Below are 21,757 nucleotides of genomic sequence, written 5' to 3'. Positions count from 1 at the left end.
GGACAGTGTGGTCACTGGCAATGACTTGCCCTTGTAGGGTGCCCCTCCTCACTGGCACTGGGGTGCCGCCGTGCAGCAGTTCCCAGGGCCATGGGTGTGCACCCTGGGTGGGCTGGGGGGAGGCTTCCGAGGGCATCCCAGGGCCGCTGTGGGCAGACCGCCCCGGGACACTATCCTAACAAATGGGCATGTGGCAAAGTTATGGCTTCAGGGGCTGCCAGGGACCCAGTTTTGGATGGACTGGGTTTTGAGGGGCCGGGACAAGGTCTGAGAGAGCCATGCTGCTGCTCTAAGACTTGCATGTGGGGCCAGGGCTTAGGCCTCCAGGGGTGACCCAGGCCCAGAGGGATGTGCTCTGCACTCCCAGGGTGCCAGGGAAACTACTCGGCTAGCTGACAGCACAGTGCCAGGCCACACGTACCCTCTCTGTGCCCAGCACCCTGAGCCACATGTCTCCGTGAGTGCTTCACAAGGCAAAGAGGACTTTATGTCATTCCAGTGGCTGGCCAGTGTGCTCGTGGAGTTGACCCAAGGGGAGATCCCTTGGGCAGGCCCAGCCCAGCTACCTGAGCCAGATTCAGAGAGCAGGGTGCTCTGCTGGCCTGTAGAAGCCCGCATGACCCCGCCAGCCTGAGGGCCACCAAGCAGGGTGGTGCATGCGGCCTCCCCAGGCCAAGAGCCTCCCTAGGCAGGACCTCTGGAAGGGGACAGAGCCTGGTCATGCCATGCCAGCTGCTGCCCCCTGGGACCGGGGCTGGTGAAGCCAGTCCAGCCATGCTATGATTACTTGTCACGCAGCAACAGCTGACTGCTACGGAAAGCAGTGGAGACACATGGTTGCAAAATTAGCAAAACCACATCACAAAAAGAAGGGACTGAAAACCGCTGATGACGAGTCCATTGAGATGGGACTCTGCATCATCTCTTAAATATTTCCTCTGCTTCTCTTGTGTGTTTAGCAGCTTAATTGAGCTACACTTGATGTATAAAGTGCTATGTGCTTTCAGACAGTATGGTTTGGTCAGTTGGACGTGTCCTTATTTCCATGAAGCCTGAGCCACAATCTCAATATTGAACCTGACTGACTCCCCAAAAGTCCCTTGTGCTCGCCCCTTCTGCCCGCCCCTGACCACCCACACCACCCCCAGGTGCATGATGACAACTTGCGGCCCCCATCTAATGCAGGAGCTCCCTCCACCTGTGGTTCCACTTTCCGTGGTCTTGGTGACCCACGCTCAGCCGTGGTCCTGAAGCAGGTGACCCTGGAGCGCTTACATTACTCCCCTCCCCTCCCCACCTGGGCATTCTGTCCTCTTCTATCCTGGCCGGCGTCTCCAAGCAAGCCCTTTCCCGTTTTCTCCAGCATTGCCTTGGTTCAGACCAGAGGGTAATTCTACTTCCTGTTGCCTCATTGCAGCCAGAAGCAGAAAGAGCAAGGTGTATTTGGAAGAAGATCGAATCAAACCAGATTTGGTCTTTGGAAACCTGATCACTGTGCTTGGGAATTGAACATTCGGTCCTAAAGGGCAGTAAGTTCAAGTTCAGGAGCCCATGGTCCCTGCAGAGCTCTACCATCACCAGTGGCCCAGGGGTGAGGCAGAAACAGACCCACAGGCCCTCGGTACACTCAGAGTTGCAGCTGCGGGGGAAGCATGCCTGAGCTCTCCGTGTTTACAGCAGAGCCCGGACTGGTTTTCATTCCCAGCTGGAGTGTCTGTGACGGTGACACTCCCGTGTCCTCCCCGTGCAGTGAGCCTGCAATGCCCCCACTATGCCCCCAGCCCTCCCCCCCTGAGCTGCTCCCATCCTGTGACACTCCTCACCACACACCCCTTTGGGTGTGTGGTGCCCTCACGGGGCCCCTGCCCACACTTGTTCATGCAGGCCAGGGACCCCCTAAGTGAATGGCTCCATTTCCCTCCATGGAAGGTCCTCGTACCCTCAACACTTTGAAGCCAAGGGAAATCAACTGTGGGAGAATACAAGGGAGCCCTGCAGGTGTCTGACTGAAGGACTGCTGGACACCCAGCACTGGGTCCCTGGCCCACGCCACACCTCCTTGGCCTGATGACCATGCTGGTGGGGAGCTGAGCCGAGCAGGGGCCATGGTGGCCAAGGGCAAGTGTGCAAGCAGGGCCTCCACATGGTCTGCGTCCCCAGGCCCTGCACTGCTCTGCCAATAGTCATCAGGTCCACCCCTGTCGCTGGGGCTGGCCAGGCTGTGGCTGAGGTCAGAGGGGGCTGGGGAGGGGCTGAGGATGCCATTGACCTCCGAGGTCCTTTCCCAACCAAGCACCAGGCCTGAGAGCAGGGAAAGGGGCCGGGGATCCAGGAAAATCTTGGCAGCCTTCAAAATTTGCCTGAGTTGGGCTTGGCTGAAGAGGGGGCAGGTTTGACCTGTGACCTCTGTTCAGGGCCTGGGGCACTTCTCTGGTGAGGCTAGGACTGTGTCCCCATAGGACGCTCAAGAAGGTGGACTGGAGGAGAGCGAGCCCACTCATTCCCTTGGGGTTGCGGCAGACCTCAGGTCCCCATTGGACACCCTCAGGGCCCCCTCATTCCTGTGGGAACCCCCAAGTGTGCTCTGGGACACTGGGTTCCGTCTGAGTGGGGTGGGGAAAGAGTCCCCCCAGGAACAAGGGTGGAGGGGGCTGCCCATGGAGGACAAGACTCACCAGGAGCTGGATCCTGGGGCTAAGGGGGGAGGTGGCCGGGCCGCGGGGCAGGCCTCCCACAGCTGCGTATATGCTCATGCCAGGAGGGCTGAGGGTGAGGATGACCCACTCTGACAGTGTTTCCCCAGCTTTTTCACTGAAATTTAGTTGGTGGAACCTGTCAGTCTCCTGACTGGAGCAAACGCACCCATCAGTCCACATCCAAGTTTCTGTCCGCGGCCTTGAGGGCCGGGCGCCCCCAGGTACTGTCTATGGGCCCAGGACTGTGGGAAGGGACAGGGCGCCCCGCGTGCACACCACTGTCCCCAGAATTCCAGTTCTGTCCAGCCTCCGCTCGAGCCATCGCAGAGTCCCTTCACCACAGCAGTGAGTCCGAATGAGAGACGACCAGACATGCTTTGCCTGGGAACCACGTATCACAGATTCTGGATCAGTGTGAGACACCACGGAACAGCAGTGAGAGCAGGTTCTGGTGTCGTCTGGAAACCACCCAAGGTGGAGACTATTCACTAAGATTCACGCATGTAGAACACACATTTATAAAACACCACCTTGGAATTATCATCTTATCAGGTCTCTGAGACATTGTACAAACACTTAATAACAGCAATAAAACCGAAAAAGAAAAAAAAATTGGATTTAGTTTAGAAGATAAAAATCTGGCTGTGTTTCTGGGTTACTTTAGTGAATTTATTAGCAATAATAAAGATGGTGTAATTACACTACTTATAAATAGGATAAAATGTAAGAAACTAATGGGTGAGTTACTTAAATACTCTACATTTGTAGAACATTATCTAAGAATTATAATCTAAGAGGTCTGAGATGCTGATTAATCGCTTCGCGGCGGTGAAACTAAGAGACAAACCGGAATTGCTCGAGCAGAGGCGAGAGTGTCGGGCTGTGGCTCTGATCTTGAGAAGCAGCCTCCTTGGAAGTCAGGGAGGACTTGAAGCAACCCGCTTGTGGTCTGAGGCTGTGTGGACAGTGCTTGGTGTAGACATCTCTCTGGGTGCCTCAGCGGGGCCCTGGGTGGGGAGATCCCGAGGCAGTTTCCTCCTCTCTTTCCTTCTGGAACCCCAGAAAGGACCATCCCTGCCAGGGAGCAGGGGTGAGGGAAGGAGGGTGCCAGGTCTGCGGCACCCCGTTCCCTGGGCAGCGACTTCTCTTGTGATCTTTAAGGGCACAGACTGTTCTGCCATTCGTGCTGATCCAGTGACATGTGGATTCGTTCTCTGTGTTCAATCCAGCCACCTCTGTGTGTCCCTGGGACTCTGCTGGCTCACCGTCCAGGGACTCCTCCAGGGGTCCCCACTCTCTCTAGGTCCCTGAGCCTCCTGCTGCCACAGAACAAGATGACCAGGCTCCCCTGAGAAAGCAGAGACGCCAGTGTCCTGTTGGAGCATCTCTGAGAGCCCCGGACGCTGTCCCCACCTCCCCACCCTACTTTACCCTCCACCCCCCCACGCCTCCCCGGCCCCCCCCAACCCTGCCTCCTGCTCCCCCGCCCCCAACCCCTGGGCTCCTGAGGGATCAAGGACACTGGGAGGGCAGCACCTCCCTCCGGGGGATGTTGATGTGCCTTTTCCGACAGGATCCACCTGGGAATGTAGAGTGTTGTCCTCTTTTGTTCTTTCCGGGGAGCCGCAGAAGAGAGTTATCTTCCTAGTTCCTGGACGGTGGCTCATTTCCCACTTTCTGATCCGGACTCTCTCTCTCTCACACTTCCAGAAGGTCCCACAGGTTGGCTGCCAATGTGGCTGAGCTTTTCCAGAATGCCCGGTCTTCCCTCCAGGCAGCCAGACACTCCAGTGGTCGGTTTGTGGGAACCAGGTCAGAGCTCAGTAACGAACAGGCCGGTGAGAGCCACGGGTGCCACCATCTCCACCAGCAATCCAGGTGTCCTGCCTGGCACCCCAGCTCCAGGAGTCATGTGAGTCACAGCAGTGGGGACATTGCTGGAGCTCCCAGAGTCCCCCCACCCCACCCCAACTCCAGGACCCACCAGCCATAGCAGAGAGCTGGAACAGAAGCATTCCCCCAGGACCGAGAAGGCACCCTGCAGCCAGGAGACTAGGTGAGGCCAGGGAGTTGGTGACATAACCTTAGAAATGCAATTTTTAGAAAAGCTGTATCATAGAGTTCATCCTTTCCAAGCGAGCGATCTAATGGTTTCTCCTCATTGGATTGTGTGGTGCGACTGTGGCCATAACCATGTGGAGCTGAAGGGTCTTTTCAACATCCCACTAAGACCGCTCATGGCTGGAGTCTTGGATAAGTTGACAATATGTTCTTGGTTTTCTTCCTGACTCTGGAGACACCATCTCCAGCCGCTGGGAACTCTGAGACCCTCTCTAGGGACTCAGGCAGCCATGGTAAGTTTGGGAAAGTCCAGAGGAGGCTGTCCTGTGCCCACAAAGCTGCTGCCGGAATGGGAGCTGCTAGCAAACTGACCCCGAGGACTGTGTCTCAGGACTTGGTGATGTTCTCTGGAACCTAGTTCCAGAAGTGCCGAGGGAGTGCCTCAGGTCCTGGCTAGGGCTGAACACACCCCCTCGCAGCCTGCCTCCCCCGCCCTGCCGTCCTGTACACTTGAGCTCCCGCATGCCGGCCCCTTGTCCTTGAGACAGACGTGTGCTCAGCATTTGCTTCATGTCACTTCCAGACTACATGGCGCAGAGCAACACATCACAGGACCCCCCTCCTCCCTCGGATGCGGCAGAATTCAGTGGCTGGAGTTTTGCTTTGGCTTCTAAACAACTGCCCCTTCTTGGAAAAGGGTGGGGGCGGTTTTCAGGGCCACGGTGTGTAAAAGGGCTCTGCTAAGACTTGGCGCGTTCACACTGTTTGGTGATGTGATTGACATGAACCCCACCATTGCCACAAAGTTGAGGCAGTGTTGGTGGATTCAGGTACCGTGTGATCAGGGCCTCTGGTGCTGACAACTGGCCCTGCCTCTTCTGGGCCACCTGTCACTCTGCTTCCCTGGATGCCTCTTCGTTCTTCCCAAGGGTCTCCAGTAGAAGAAATATGGTGGCCGGCAACGTCCAGCCCACACTGTGGGGGCTCTGGATCCATAAATGTCCATCTCTGTCTCCCTTTCACCGTGACCCCATCTCAGAGCAAGCTGAATCAAGTTCAGTCAAGGAGAGTCTTTGCCAGTGGGTGTGTGTGTGTGTGTGTGTGTGTGTGTGATGGGAGCAAGGGCTCCCCATACTCCTGGTCCCACAGGAGTAGGGACAAGGAACTTCAAACAGTATTTAATTTTATTTAAAACAAGAAAGAACTGTGACATTTTTTGCAACTCAAGGGTCATGAAACTACCATATTTATTACATAAGGAACAAGGCAACAAGGCCCCATGGTGGCCATTGGACTGCATCAGTGGAGAGCTGTTTGGGCCCAGAATCCAGGACATTCAGGCACCAGTGGCAATACCACACCAGTGTCCTGGGCCATGGTGTTGAGAAGGCGAACACTCCTCCTTTTGCCTGGACATTGGGCCACCATCAAGCTGGCTGCAGTGGACCATCCCCACTCCGGGTGGCCACTATCTCAGGCTTGGCCCGTTTCCAGGCTCTCCTGGCTTGCTGGGACCCCCAGGGCCCAGGAACTCCCCATGCACCCTCCAGTCCAGACAGACAGCAGCATGCCCCCTCCACGTCACACATCCCACTCCCTCACTCACCAGCTACATGTCTGGACCAAAGATGTACCTAGCCAGCCACGTGGCAGTTGGTGTCTGGTTCCACGCACAATTGTCCTTATTTGTCCTTGTTCTGTGCTACTAGTTTTTAAATAGGAACCAGGTGGGAAAGTTACACTTACTCACAGATGGACCGGTCCCCCCAAGCCGGAAGGTACGGTCCTCGGGAGTTGCATGTTGTCCTGTATCCTCCAGCCGTGTCTGGCACACAGTGAGTACAGGATACAGACTTGCTAAATGAATGAATGACTCAGTGATTTCTTAAAAGGATGGCAAACCCTAATTGAGGGTCCTGGTGTGTTCTGAGTCTCACCTGTTGTCATCGACCGTTGAACAACATGGATTTGACCTGCACGGGTCCACTTCTGTGTGGGTTTTTTACAGTACAGACTGTAAATGTATTTTCTGCCTTCTGTGATTTCCTTAATAATGTTTTCTTTTCTGTAGTTTACTGTGTTGTGAGAATACAGTTCGTAACGTATACAACACACAAAATATGGATTAATTAACTGTTATCCGTAAGCCTTCTGGTCAACAGTAGACTCTTAGTAGTTAAGTTTCTGGCAGAGTCAGAAGTTTTATGTGGATTCTCGGCTGTCCAGGGTGTTGTTTGGGTCAATTATACTTTGTCACTGTCCTGAGAGAAGGCTCTCTGTGCTTCTCTGAAACTCGTATTTAAGGACTGCTCTGCTCTGCTGCTGGCTGGTCTTCAGTCATGGATATGACTGGTGTGACAAGGGAAGGATGAGGCCCCCCCACTCAGAAGGTGTCAACAACCCAGAAAGGATGAAATCCGTGGCCCCAAAGTTGCAGAGCAGCAGCAGGAGCAGTGTGGGAAGGGGCTGGGACCCATGATGCCCAGAGAGGGGCTGGGGCCACAGTGGATGTCCTGTGCTCTTGCTGGGAGCACGCTGCCCACTCCCTCTGCCCCCACACCCCTTTCCAGGGTGTTTTTCATTTGATGTTGAGTGAACACTTGTTCATGCTTACTTGGAAGTTAGCAGGATATCTTTTCTCTCTTTTCTTGCCTTCATTGATAATATTTTTTCAAATGAAATTCATTCCCCAAAGTGCATTTCTTTCCATTTCCTCTCCTTCCCTTCCTCTTATTTGTTTTGCATCCAAGAAATATTCATCAAGCCTTTTCTCTTTGGCTGGTTGATAGAAATTATTAAGGCAATGTCATGGTTTCCAGAAATACATGTGTTATCGGGGGTGGAGGGAACAGATTAAACCTCTCTGAATTAACTCATGGTAAATAAATCCCATGTAGATTACTTTCTCCTTTCTGCCCAGTGTAGCTCCCTGAGGTCCACATAACCCTTGGGTATGAGATACATTTGGTGAAGGAATGAATATTATGTGCCAAGTGCTGTGCCTTGTGGCATTTTTACTTTATATTATTAGATTCTTGCAACCATCCCAAGGCAGTAATACCATGCAACAAGGGGCCATGGGATGATTAACAAGTGACCACGTGGAGGTATAGTTAAAGAAAAGGAGCAGAGAGAAGACATTTGAGCAAGAACTTGAAGGGTGTAAAAGCAGGATCTGGGCAAGGGATAAGAGTCACCCAGAATTACTTGCAGGGTTAGATGCCCTGCAGAGTGATAGACACATTTGCCATCCTATCACTTCTGCCCTCACACCAGGAGGACTTTTGGGTCACTGATGGGCTGGACCACCCAGAGAAAGGATCTGAGCTCCTGAGAGTATAGGCGAGGACTGAAGCATATGACAAATTACAGTCAAATTAAGAATGAGACATGGGCACTTTTTGGTACCATTTCAGAGAGGAAGCCAGTATCAGCCTTGAGAGTTGTGTGAGTTTCTAGAACCTATGGGTTTGTCCAAACATGATTATTTAAACACCTCTGTTTTCCTCAAGGTTAGGAGAATATTCCCAAAACATGAGGGACTCCTGACCTCGCATCTTGAACAACAGGGCAGGAGGAGGGGGTGGACAGGCGCTGGGTGCTGAGAGGTTAAAATTTCTGGACAAGTGGCTTAAGTAGAGGGGAGCACCAGTGAAAAACAGGGCACCACAGCTCCAGAGGGGAGGGCACCATACTGGCCTCCCTGAAGCCTGCGGGATTAAGACATGAAAGGAAGGAAGGAAGTTCTCATCAAATTGAGATATAGGACTATTGGTATTATATATTTCTTCTTGAGTAAGCTTTGGTAGTTTGTGTCTTTCAAGGATTTTTCCCATTTCCTCAAAGTTATCAAATATATTGGCATAAAGTTGTTCATAGTATTATTCATTTCAGTGTCTGAAGAGTATATAGTGATGTCTCCCCATTCATTCCCCATATAAACAACTTGTGACTTCCCTTTTTTCCCCGATGATCTGAATAGATTTTTACCACGTTTACCATGCTTATTCATGTTTCATAGAATCAACTTTTTGATTTATTTATTGTTGTCATTTTTTATTATATTTTGTGGATTGCACAGATTACTGATTTTATCTTTATTTTCTTCTTTATGCTTCCTTTGGGATTAGTTTTGCTCCTTTAGAAGTTCTTCAGAATGGAAGCTTTGATCATTAATTGAGGGCCTTTTTCTTTACTAATATGTACATTTAATGGTACAAATTTCCTTCTAAGTGCTGCTTCAGCTATGCTCCATAAATGTTGACATTTTGTGTTTTCATTTTTTTTTTAAAGATTTTATTTATTTATTTGACAGACAGAGATCACAAGTAGGCAGAGAGGCAGACAGAGAGAGAGAGGGAAGCAGGCTCCCCGCTGAGCAGAGAGCCCGATGTGGGACTCGATCCCAGGACCCTGGGATCATGACCTGAGCCAAAGGCGGCGGCTTAACCCACTGAGCCACCCAGGCGCCCCGTGTGTTTTCATTTTTATCCAGTTCACAATATTTTCTAATTTTCCTTGTGATCTTTTTCTTTGACCCAGTGGTTATTGAAAAGTTTGTGTTTTATTCCAAATATTTGGGGGATTTTCCAGATTTTGCGGGGGAGGGTGTAGCATTCTGGTTTAAGTCTGTTGTAGTCAGAAATCATACTTGAATGATTTGACTATTTTTTACTCAATAAACAAGTTTTGACTAGAAAGGAATATGAGCTTTGTTCAGAAGTCCAGCTACCTGGGGAGAAGGCAGACTCTTGTCCAAAGGCCAACTCCCAGGTTTCAGCCTGGCCCAGAGATTTTTAAAGGGTCTTAATTAATTAAGAGTGTGGTGGTCTGTAACATTTCTTGATTACATGCAGTGTTGATGATGCCAACTACAGAGTTATCTCCGTGGTCGGAGGTTGTGTACGAAGTTCTAGTTCCTTGGTGTCCAGAGAAGATTGTGTAACATGGTCTGGTTCCTTGGTGTGCAAGGGTGGTTGTGCAAGAGTACTCTGTTCTTTCTGTGAAGGAGGGAAAGGTCTATAGATGTGCAAAGTGAGGTCAGTAAATTCATTTGTGTGAACTTAAAAAAAAAAAAAAAACTGCTGAAAGATTGCTGAGCTAATCAGAAAGATAAGGGGTCTTCAACAGACCTGCTGGCCTCTATGGCCTGGGGATGCTCTGGTCCTTTATTCCCCAAGGCCAGTGGTCTGCAAATCTCCAAGTAACTTACTCCTGTTACAGACCAAGGACCTTAGGTAAGCAAGCTAGGAGTGTGTTAACTCAAAGCAAGTTAATACCCTTAAGACCAGCTGGAGTGCTGTCATGATTGCTCTATACATTATTGGGAGAGGAGTGTTGAAGTCTTGGACTGAAATGGTGGATTTGTCTATTTTCCTTTTAGTTTGAACAGGTTTTGTTTTATGAATTTAGAAGCTCTGTTATTAGATATATTTAAGATTTGGGGGGTCACCTGGGTGTCTCAGTGGGTTAAGCCTCTGCCTTTGGCTGAGGTCATGATCTCAGGATCCTGGGATTGAGGACGGCATCGGGCTCTCTGCTCAGTGGGGAGCCTGCTTCCCACTCCCCACACCTGTCTTTCTGCCTGATTGTGATCTCTTGCTCTCTGTCAAATAAATAAAATATTTTTTGAAAAAAGTTTAAATTTATAAAAAATATTTTTCTCTCCTTTTGATGATTTAATTGGGGGAAATTGTGATTGTGAAATGTTTTTCTTTTTCACTGATAATTTCCTGTGCTCTAAAAATCTTTATTGTGTTATATTAATATAGTCAGTCTAGTTTTCTTTGGAATGTTATATACTTGATGTATATTTCCTATCCCTTTAAGGTTATCTGTTAGCAACCTTAGTTCTATCAGCAAACTTAATTCCTCTTTGTCACGTAAGCTAGTGTATTCATAAGCTCTGAGGATTAGAAAGTGGAAATCTTTGGGAGATGACCATTATTCTATATACCACAGTCAGTCTTCCCAAAGATGTGTCACATTTTTGTCTTTCAAAAAGTTTTATTTTTTTCTATTGTTTTCTGGTTTTAATTTTATTGATTTCTGCATTTCATTATTTCCTTCCTTTTGCTTGCTGTGAGGTTCATTTTGCTCTCTATTTTATAGGTTCTTGAGATGGGAAGTCAGGTTACTGACTTGAGACTTCTTTTCTTTTCTTTTTTTTTTTTTTTTTTGAGACTTCTTTTCTAATGTATACAGTTATAGCTATAAATTTCCCTCTCAGTAATGCTTTAGCTCTGTCCCCCATATTTTGATATGTTGTATTTAATTTTCATTCAGGTCAATGTAACTATTTTAAAATTTCCCTTGAGATTCCATTTTAGGCCCATGGGTTATCTTGGAGTGTGTTGTTTAGCTTCCAATATAGCCCTGCTCTGGGTGCATGCACATTGAATATACCTATGTCTTTGTGATGGATTGGCCTTTTATTATTTGATGTTCCTCTCTGTTTCTGGTATTTTTCTTTGCTCTGAAATACACTTTATCTAATATTGACAGAGCAACTCCTGCTTACCTTTGATTAATGTTTGGATGATATATAATGTTTTCATTATTTTACTTTCAACCTTTCTATATCATTATATTGAAGTGAATTTCTTAGAATCAGCTTGTAGTTGGGTCATGATTTTTTTAATCCACTCTTCCAAACTCAGTCTTTTAATTGGTGCATTGAGACCATTTGCGTTTAATGTAATTATTGATATGTGAAGGCTATTGTTTCCATTTAGTTTTTGGTTTTTGTCTGTTTCAGCTTTTATTTTAGTTTCTCCTGTGTTTCTGTGGGTTACTTGACATTTTTAGCATCCCATTTTGATTTATCTATAGGGTTTTCAGTGTATATGTTTGTATAGCTTTTTTAGTGGTTGTTTGATGCACACATAACTTGCCGCAGTCTGGTGGTGTTAGTTTGCCTGTCTGAGTTAAATGCAGAAAACTCATCTCCCTTTACATCCCTTTGTCCTCCCCACTTATAATATAGTTGTCATAAATATTTCCTCTGTATAAATTTAGAACCATATCAGACAGATATAACTTTTGCTTAAATTGCCAGTCTTAATTTAGAAAACTCAAAGGGAATTATATTTACTCTTTTTTTTACTCATCTGTTCTCCCTTCCTTCCTGATTTCCTTTTTTCATCTTTTCCTTTCTGTTTAGAGGATTTTGTTTAGCCATTCTTTCTGGGTACGTCTGCTGCGGATAAACTCCCATAGTTTCTCTTCCTCTAAGAATATCTTGATTTCCCTTTCATCTCTGAAGGTTATTTTTTCTGGTTATAGGACTCTGGGTTGACAATTGTTTTCTTTCAGTGCATGAAAAATGTTTTACCACATTTTTTTCCTGGTCTCCAGTGGTTTCTAATGAGAAATTCACCATCATTTGGAGGTTTTCCCCTATAGGTAATGACTCTTTTCTGTCTGGCAGCTTTCACATTTATTTTGTAATGTGTCTTTAGTTTTTATAAGTTTGATTATGATGTGTCCTTTTATGGATTATTTGTGGTTTATTCTCTTTGGGACTTGTTCAGCCTCTTGAATCTGGTTTGTATCCTTTGCTGAATTTGGGAAGTTTTTGGAATTATTTCCTCAAGTGTTTTTTTTTGTTTTGTTTTTGTTTTTGTTGTGTGGCATTGTTGTTGCTGTTGTTAGTTTTTGTCCCACCATCTTTCTTTTCTCTTTCTGGGACTCTGATGGCACAAATATTAGATCTTTTGTTATGGTCTCACAGGTCCCTGAGGCTCTGGTTTTTTGTTTTGTTTTGTTTTTTTCATTCCATTTTCTTCCTATTGTTCAGATAAGGTTATTCCTATTATTCTGTTTTCCAGTTCACTTATTTTTCCTGTCTCCCTTATTCTTCTGTTGAGCCCATTACTGATTTCTAAATTTAGTTATTAGAAACACCTGGGTGGCTCAGTGGGTTAAGCCGCTGCCTTTGGCTCAGGTCATGATCCCAGGGTCCTGGGATTGAGCCCCACATTGGGTTCTCTGCTCAGCGGGGAGCCTGCTTCCCTTCCTCTCTCTCTGCCTACTTGTACTCTCTGTCAAATAAATAAATAAAATCTTAAAAAAAATTTTGTTATTATATTTTTAATTTCTAAAATTTACATTTGGTCCTTCTTTAGATCTTATATTTTATTGTTGGTACTTCCTGTTTTGCTTGCTGAAACTTTCTATTCTTTCATTATTTCAAGCATATTTAATTGCTTATTGAAGTATTTTCATGATTGCTGCTTTGAAATCCTTATCAAATTATTTTGATTACTCTCTCATTGTTGGCATATTTTCATTTTCCTGTTTCATTCAGTTTTAGATGTTCCTGGGTCTTAGTATGACAAGTGATTGTCTATTGAAATCTGGGCAGTTTGTACACTATGTTATGAAACTCTGGATCTTATTTAAATCTTTCATTTTAGCTGACTTCCTGTAACACTGCTCCTGAGAGGAAGTGGGGGCGCTGCCTCAAACTTCCAGGTGGGGGTAGAAGTCCAGGTTCCCTACATGTCCCCTGTTGACACTTGCAAGGGGAGGTCCTGTGACTGAAGGGCAGGGATAGGAGTTCTGGCTCCCCAGTGGGTCTCTACTGATTCCTCCCTATATCAATAGTGGTACCTGTACAGAAATTTCTCTTATAAACAAGACATCAGCTAAGATATTTACAGCTACAAGTAATAGAAAATCCAACATCATGATGTGAATCATCAGGATATTTATCATGATGTTAACAAGAGTCCCAAGGTTAGGTAGTTTCAAGATTAGTCTGGCAACTCAGTGATGTCATCAAGGATCCAGAATTTTTCTATCTTCCGGCTATGCAAGCTTCTCAACCTCATGCCTTTGTCACATATTTGCAAGGTGGCTTCCACTGGTCCAGGAATCCCATATACATTTCAAGGCAGACCAAAGGAAAAGAGTAGGACCAGGGAACTTCGTGCATCTGTACTTCCTATTAAGAGGGAGAAGCTTTCCCAAAAGTCTCCCTACAGTCTTCTGCTTACATCTTGTTTGGCCCATCCCTTGCTGCAAAAGAGGCTAGGAGAATGAGTATTTAGAAAAGGGGATTAGGATTTTTTTTTTAAAGATTTTATTTATTTGACAGACAGAGATCACAGTAGGCAGAGAGGCAGGCAGAGAGAGAGGAAAGGAAGCAGGCTCCCTGCTGAGCAGAGAGCCCAATGCAGGATGCAGGGCTGGATCACAGGACCCTGGGATCATGACCCGAGCTGAAGGCAGAGGCTTTAACCCACTGAGCCACCCAGGCGCCCAGAGGGGATTAGGATTTTTGAGATTAGCTAGGAAGTAGGATCAGAGTATACTCCTTCTAAAAATATGGGATCTCACTGGCCTCCTGACCCAGAGAGGATCTCTTTGTGGAAGAACACATGGGGTTGGGGACCCTGCTGAGCCTCTGCAGCAACGTATTCATTCTCCTTTTGGAGTAATTTCTCTGTCTATTATCTGTTCTCCAAAATTAAAAGGTAACTGTGTCTCCCTAACCCTTTCCACATTGTGGTGCTGGAGCATGGTGTATGCACAAAAGAGCATATCTGTTTTGGTCATGGCTGACTGCCAGCTCAGGTGGGCTCAGGTGGTCTGTTGTGTGGATGTAGGTGTAGAGGGGCAGAGACCCCTCCTTCCCGCAGACTCATACTGACTTTCTGCTCTTGGGCTAGTCAGAAACGTACTACCCCACGTAGGTGTGCATGAGCCCTCGTTTGATCAGACAGATGGAGGAGTGCATTCCTCACTTCCCTCCTTGTTCACTTCCCTATCAAATCTGACAAGGGCAACTATTGTTTACCTTCTCCAGCTGTGTCCAGATGTCTCCAGAGTCAGGACTCAGTGAGAGAGGCAGACTAAGGCGCCCTCATCAGTCTTGTTGCTGATGCTGGAAGCAGGGCTGTCTTCATGGGCTTGTCAGCAAATCAGGGGCAGTAAGGACATGTGGGGCAGAGGAAACAGATAGGGCAGAAGAGATGCAGGGCACACCTGGAAAGGAGAGGTGGGGGACAGCAGAATACAAGTGCACCTGGGAAGGAGGAGTGGGGGATGGCAGGATGCCTAACCCAGCTGCAGAGGAGGGACTGGAGGGTGGGGGACAGTCCAAGACAACCCATCGAGGAACCAGCGAGTCCATGCATCAGCTCCCTGTTCACCTGGTGCTGAATACATTTGATCACCTTCAGAGAGGGGAGGACTTTGCCAAGGCCTATTGAGGATAATAGTAAAATTTTATTACAAGTCAAGGCGCACTTCTGCAAAAGTGTGGGGGCCAAAGAAAGTCACTGATGTTTGAAGGCAAAGGACCATTTTGTCCAAATGCTACAGATGCAGTTTGTGGTCTGTCGGGTGGGACCACCCCAGGGAGCTCCTGGAGGTGCTGTCCCCCCAGGGGGGACATGTCCATGTGGAGGCGCTGTCTCCCTAGGGTGAAGTCCCCTGGAGGCAATGTCCCCCCAGGAGTAGTGTCCACGTGGAGGCGATGTCCCCCTGGACGTAGTGTGCCCTGGAGGTGATGTCCCTCTGGGGGTGGTGTCCCCTGAAGGTGATTCCCTTGGAGGTGAGGCCTTTGACCAGCTCCTGAGGAATCCCAGGGGTACACCTCCATGGGCCCCCAGGTTTCCTGTAAGAGTTGCTTCTGGCTGGGCCTCCATAGGAGTTTTGATGCCCAGAGCTCCCATGGGATGGATAGCAGCTCAGGAGTCCCATCTTGGGCTCGTTTGGGGCCCACGGCCCTGCCAGCTGGCCGGAGGTCTGTGGCTGGTGTCGGCAATGCCACCTTGGTAAGGATGGGCACATTTGTGTCGGGTGCAAGCCATGAGCCAGCATCCAGTGGTCCCTCTGCAGCAGGGGGGACAGGCAGGGGTGCTGGTCCCTGCTTGGGGTTGGCAGTCCCGGTCATGCTAAGGAGGGAAGTTTCTTAGCCGGTGTCCAGGAGGGTTTTCCCCGCTGCTCTGTGGTCCAGCCTCCTCTCCCAGCTCCTCCTGGGGCAGAGTGATTCTGTTAACACACATCCAGGCACCCGCTCCCTTTCGCACCCTCCTGTCAGCTCCCCATCTGCTCAGAGCCAGCCCTGGGGCTCTGATAATGACCCACAAGGCCTTGTGGGGTCTGGCTGGCCTCCACCCTCCCCCAGCCACTATCCCCTATCCCTGCCCTCCAGCCAAGCTGCCACCCTGGAGCACCTCACACCCTCAGGCCTGACCCCACCTCAGGGCCTTTACACTGATGGCTCCCTGGGCCCCAGAGCTTTCAACAGACGCTCAGAGGCACCATTCACATCTTCCAGGAGGCACCTTCTCAGAGAACCTTTCCCTCCAAACTTTTGACACCCCTCACCCCCCTGACCATATCTTAGCCCCTTTCCCTGCCCAAATTTTCTCCATTAGCACCGAAGGCTCCTACCTCCCTGCCTCTCCTACTCCTCCACGGTTCCTTCCACAGCATGCGAAGGCCTTGCCGGTTCACCCGTCCTGTCCAGCTGCTGGCTGCTGGACCCCTTGCCTGGAGTGGGTGAGCGCAGGTTTGCACTCAGCAGCACCCTATGGAGACTGGCCGAGGGACTAGGAGTGGGGAGGGCTGGATGCAGAACCTGCTTCTTAGCAGGAGATGGAAGGTCCTGGCAGTGTCACCCCCTTCCCCGGGCCCCTGGTACTGCCCACTCCGCCACCCCTCCTCCACCGGTGGGCTTCCTGGACCTGCGCATACCTGGCAAGTGACCCTCCATCCAGGGCCCCACGTGTGCCCTCCAGCTGGGCCCGACAGGTTAACTGGGCTCACTACTCACAGGGCGACATTCAGGCTTCGCTATGTCATCTCCACAAACCAAGACCCACAGATAGGCCCAGGAGCCCCGGGTTCAACCAGACCCATCAGGGCCTCCTCAGGAGCAGGACTGCTGCCCTGATGGGGTTACTCACAGGTTGAACCACCCCCCAGTTCACATGCTGGCATCCTAACCCCAGAACAGTAGGTGATCGAGATGTTTGTTGAATGAATCCATGACCTGAGCGTACCCTTCAGCGGGTGACTTCTGTATTTACTCTCAGTTCTATGGAGGTATTTCTGCCTCTCTCAGGGGATGAAGGTGAATTTGTATGTGAAAGTGGTTCACACCTAGAGTGGTTCCTGTTTTCCCCAATGACTGGAGGACTTCAGCAGTCTTAGTGGGCCGGGACAGGGCCGGGAGGGCCCTGGGATGTGACTGAGCCACCCCCTCATGGGGAGCCTGCGGAGCTTGGACCCCTTCCAGTGGCACTGCCATGTCGGCACCTGCCATCTGCATCTAATGATGTCACCAGGGGACCTATGTGCTCAGCCCCCAGTGAGGAGGGCTCTTCTTAAGGGCTGGCCCCAAGGGGTGTGGCTGGGGATGGGCTTGGCAGGGTGTGACCCTCCCCTCCCTGTGTCTCCCAGTCTAGGGTCCAGGAGGAAGATGTCGCTAGAGGATGGACAGAGGGAGGGGTCCCATTACCAGCAAGAACTGCCGATCCAGGGCATCTAATCCGTCTAATCGCCTTCTTCCTGTGGGCCATTGATCCCCTAACGGCCTTCCAGCTTGAGGCCAGCTGTCTGCCCTTCCAGGCACTCCTCGCTCCCTATCCCCACCCCCCCCCCAAACCCCAAACCCCGCGGGGAAATTTCGCATTTTCCTGGTATCAGCGGGAAACTAGGAAATGCTTCGGAAAGCAGGGCTGCATAAAACAATGGTTTAAGGGGCCGAGGTCTGGATAAACAGCCTCGTTGCCCTTTGGAATCTGGGGATTTAAAGCGCACTCAGGAATGTGTGTTCTGGGTGGGAAGAGATAAAACCAACAACGCCAGCAATTCTGCTCTGGGGCCGAGGCAGCCTGACACAGGAGGGAGGCGGGAGGGGGGCGAGCGGGGTCCCCCTGCTGCTCTGGAACGCCAAGACCCGGCCTGCGGCCTCAGCAGTGCAGCCTGGCTCCCCGTCACGGGGCGCTGCTCAGCGCGCACCCGGCAGTGCGGCTGCCAAGGTCCCTGCTAGGTGGACCCGGGTCTGGTGTCCGGGGGGCGGGGCCTCACTGCTGGAGGCGGGTCTGCATCGTGGCCCGCGCGTTGCTATGACCCCTCTGCGGGCAACCAGTCTCTGGGATTTGCTTGGGGGGGGGGGGGAAGTCGGGGGGGGGGGCGGGTGCTGCTGTGATTTTCTATAGAATTGGGGGATGTTAGAATTGGTTGTATCCAAGGAGTGATATGCCCTGGAATCAGCACGATGGCTCTTGCCGGGACCATTAACCAGGGCTGGCTCAGCCTGAGCGAACAGTGACCTGCATACTCCTCCAGTTCCTGAGAAGTCGGTCCTCATCCTGCATGGATGGGACCCTTAGGTCAGCCCCTCGTGGTGGGGAGAGGCAGTGCAGCTCCTCCCCTCCTGAGATGAAGGGGAAGTTAGCCTAGGGAGTGAGGGCGCTGCTCTGGGCGGCTTGGATTCTTGCGGTGGAGCTCGGCTAAGAATGGGGTGTTTGGCTCTCCCTCTCAGCTTAGTCATCTGCCCACCTCTGCCCCGTGGTGGCTCCAGGCTGACAAGCTCCAGGGGTGTCTTGTCCAGCCAGAAAGCTGCTATCTGAGCTCTGCCACTTAGCCTCAAACTGCAAAGCCTAGCAGGAGACAACCCCAAGCCTAGCAGGAGACAACACCAAGCCTCATTTCTGCAGAGAGGGCGGGTCTCCTTACCCTGGAATATGCTAGGGCAAATTCTGGCCCTCAGCCTGTCCTCGACCACGTGTGCCCACCTGGTGGCTCAAGGGCTGGTCTGCCTTCCCAGTTCTCATCCAGGAACATTGTGGGGAGAAATGTGCCTGTAATAACACACGCGGGGCTTTTCTTAAGTTCACAGTGGCTTGCAAACGCAGCTTTGTTTGTTCTAAAGATGGCGGGTGGCCCTGAGGACCTGACTCCTTGAGCCTGTCTGAGCTTAGACTCAGTTGGCTTCTACCCAGACCTGGGCCAACCACCCTCAGGCCTGCAGCCTCTTCTGTTCTGAGAGCAAGGAGCAGGGATTCTCAGATCGTGGAGAAAGACAAACCAAGACGGATTAAGAAAAGGAAAGAGGGATGTGTTGATAATGGCTTTTTAAAAGAAGTAGGGATGGGAAGCTGTTGTTTTGCACTTGTGGGCCTGGGTGCTTGGTGGCCTGTGGGTCTCTTCCACAGCATGAGAGCCCGGCTTCACTCTGGGAGAATCTGTGTGTTGGTGGTGATTTCTTATGGAGACTCAGACTAGCTCTCTGTCACGGTTTCCCCCACTTCCCTTTGGATTTGCAAACCAGGGTGCCCTTGGAAACAGGTGCTCCTGATGGAGCCCCTCAGCCACACAGTCAAGCTGCTTCAGATTTTCAAATACTTGAAGATGCACATGCTTTCGAGTTTCCTTTCTCAAAATGAGTGTCCTGGGTCCTCTCATGAAGTCCCTATACAGCAGAGCTTCTGGGCCTTCTCCCCTTCCCATTGCCAGGTGGTCCATTCTGGGAGAGTGATGACAGCAGCTCTGCAGCCCCAACTCACAGCTGGACTACACTTCCCTGCATCCCATGCTGTTAGGGACTACACTTCCCAGCAGTCTGTGCTGTAAGGGACTACACTCCCCAGCAGCCCAGGATGCTAGGGACTACACTTCCCAAAAGTCTATGTTGCTAGGGACTACACATCCCAGCAGCCTGTGCTGTTAGGGACTACATCTACCAGCAGCCTATGCTGCTAGGGACTACACTTCCCAGCAGCCTGTTCTGTTAGGAACTACACTTCCCAGTAGCCTGTGCTCTTAGGGACTGCCGTGTCACCAAGTTCTGGCCAATGGAATGTATGGGAGCGGTCTGGGTTTCTTCCAGACCTGGCCTGGGGAGACACTACTACTGTACCCTTTCTCCCTCCCTTCCTGCTGACGGGAACAGCAAACCAGGGTGCCCTTGGAAGCAGGTGCTCCTGATGGAGCCCCTCAGCCAGATACCCCAGTGACCCGGTGCAGCTGGCCCTGACCTGGAGCGTCCCCCTCGCTGTGACCTCGCTAGAACGGGACTGGTTCGGGCCTGGGTCCTCCTGGCGGTGCAGCCTGGTCTAATCCAGCAAACATAGTCACGTGGCCTGGAGTTGGCAGTGGGAGGCTCTGTCACCTCCGTTTAGACCTCAGGGCACTCCCAGGATCACACCCTGGAGGCCAGCAGTACCCTGGGGCCCCCGCAGCGCTCCCAGCCTGGAGCCCCCCGGGCTCACCTGTGCGCGGACGACTGGGGGCCGGAGCAGCTCCCACGCGTTGGGCGGCTGGTGCCCGGCTGCGGGCGCCCGTGGGGAGATGGAGATTGTCAAAACCAGCCGGAGGTCGGGGCCTCGGGCAGGGGCGAGCTGACGGGCTCGGGTCTCAGGCGCTCGGTAGAAACAGCTCCGCACACTTTCCCTAAAGGAACCGTGTCTCCTCTCTGGGTTTTCTCTGGCGTGAAAAGGGAGGAGAAGTTTGCCAGCAGCGCCAATCACAAGCAGTACAGCACAGACCCTCCTGTCCCCTCACCCCGCGCGACATTAGTCCAAGCGCACAGCCGGTGACTTGGGGACACCTGTTATCTCTGGCTAAATGAAAACGCGAGTTGTCGCGAGGGATGAGCTGCCCGGGCAATCCTGCCAGCAGCGAAGTTCGCTCAGGTTCCAAAATTAAATACAGCGCGCGTGTCCCCGGGCGTGGGCGGCCCGCGACAGCTCTCCATCCTGGCCTGGTTCCCGGGGCCACGGGTGTGGCGACAAGGACAAGGGACCCAGGCCTCCCCGACAGTGCAGACCAAGGAGGGCGGGGGGTGGGGAGCTGGAGAGCCGGGGGGGGGGGGGGGGGCAAGAGAGATCTGAACCCCTTTCAGCTTCCCGGGCCCGCCCTTGTCTGTGCCGGGAGCCCGCAGCTTGGCCGCGCCCCGCAGGAAACAGCTACGGCCCGGACCAGAGCCGGTGCGGTACACCGGCACGCAGGGCGGGGCGGGCGGTGGGGCTCCGGGGCGCAGAAAACTGACCTCAGCTCTCTGTTCCACTGAGGAAGCTGCCACCTCAGAGCCCCTGAGTGATTTGTCTAGAGCTGCAGGGACCCACAGGGGCAACTCTAGCAGGGGAAGCGCCGGGCGGGGCGGGGAGGGGCCGAGTGGGCGGTAACCAAGGGGCGGGGCCAAATGGGCGGCAACCGAGGGGTAGCGGCTTGGGGAGTCTTGGCTCTGTTCTGAGCTGGAGGCATGGAAAGGTTCTAGGGGCATGGGCCGCACATGGCGTGCCCCCAGGAGGGGTGGGGACGGGACCCCCCCAGAGGTGCACAGGAGATGGTTCATGGTCACTGACTGAGTCCTGTGCTGTGGGTCCCTGGCTCCCTTTCCCTCTTCCCCCTCTGCCTCTGCTTCTTTCTTGCCCCGCCTCAACCCCATCCCAACAGGTTGTGAGTCTCCCCTTTCCACACACCCTCATCCCCACAGGTGTCGGAGGTGGGAACCCAGGATGCCCAATGGAGGGGGGATGAGGGGCTGAGAACCAGGGTCAGGAAGGCAGGAGCCGGGAGCTGGATGGTGCCCCAGCGAGGCTCCTGCACCCCATCAGACTTCACAGCAAAATGCAAAGCCCAACATCAAGTTGTTAAGAACTTTGAGACGATAACCACAGAGCATTAACTCGGAGCTCGGGCAAGCAACCACACTGCTCCCTTGCCCAGCAGTGTTCGGCCACCATCCTCTCCCACCGGGCACAGCTATGGCTTCATGGATTCCCTTCCTCATGGGCTACTGCCTCAGCTCTGGCCAGAGTGCCTCGAAGACTGTGAATGCCACTGAGCCCCTACTCGTCCTCAGTTCTCCTGCTTAGACAGTCGCTGCAAGGCCCCTGTCCCCTCCACTGGCTTTCCCTCTGCCCCCTGCCCTCACAGCACTCGCCTCTGCTCCCGGGACATCGCCCCCGGGCAGCTCCTCTCCAATCCTGCCTCCTGGAAGAGCCTCCCCGGGGTCAGGGACGCCAGCGGCTCCT

The 21,757-nt window shown here is 51.5% G+C and overlaps 1 long non-coding RNA gene across 1 annotated transcript; it reads right to left on the bottom strand.

The window, feature by feature from the left end:
- Positions 1-14,970: 14,970 nt before the first annotated feature.
- On the bottom strand, positions 14,971-20,869 carry LOC132012942 (uncharacterized). Its single transcript, XR_009402818.1, has 4 exons — positions 20,770-20,869; positions 19,991-20,204; positions 16,164-16,309; positions 14,971-15,742 (listed from the first exon to the last, which is right to left on the bottom strand). It is a non-coding gene; the product is annotated as an uncharacterized LOC132012942 (long non-coding RNA).
- Between the last annotated feature and the right edge of the window lie 888 nt (positions 20,870-21,757).

This window comes from Mustela nigripes, chromosome 3, assembly GCF_022355385.1.
Source record: "Mustela nigripes isolate SB6536 chromosome 3, MUSNIG.SB6536, whole genome shotgun sequence".
NCBI lineage: Eukaryota > Metazoa > Chordata > Mammalia > Carnivora > Mustelidae > Mustela > Mustela nigripes.
This window is presented reverse-complemented; position numbering and strand designations above follow the sequence as displayed.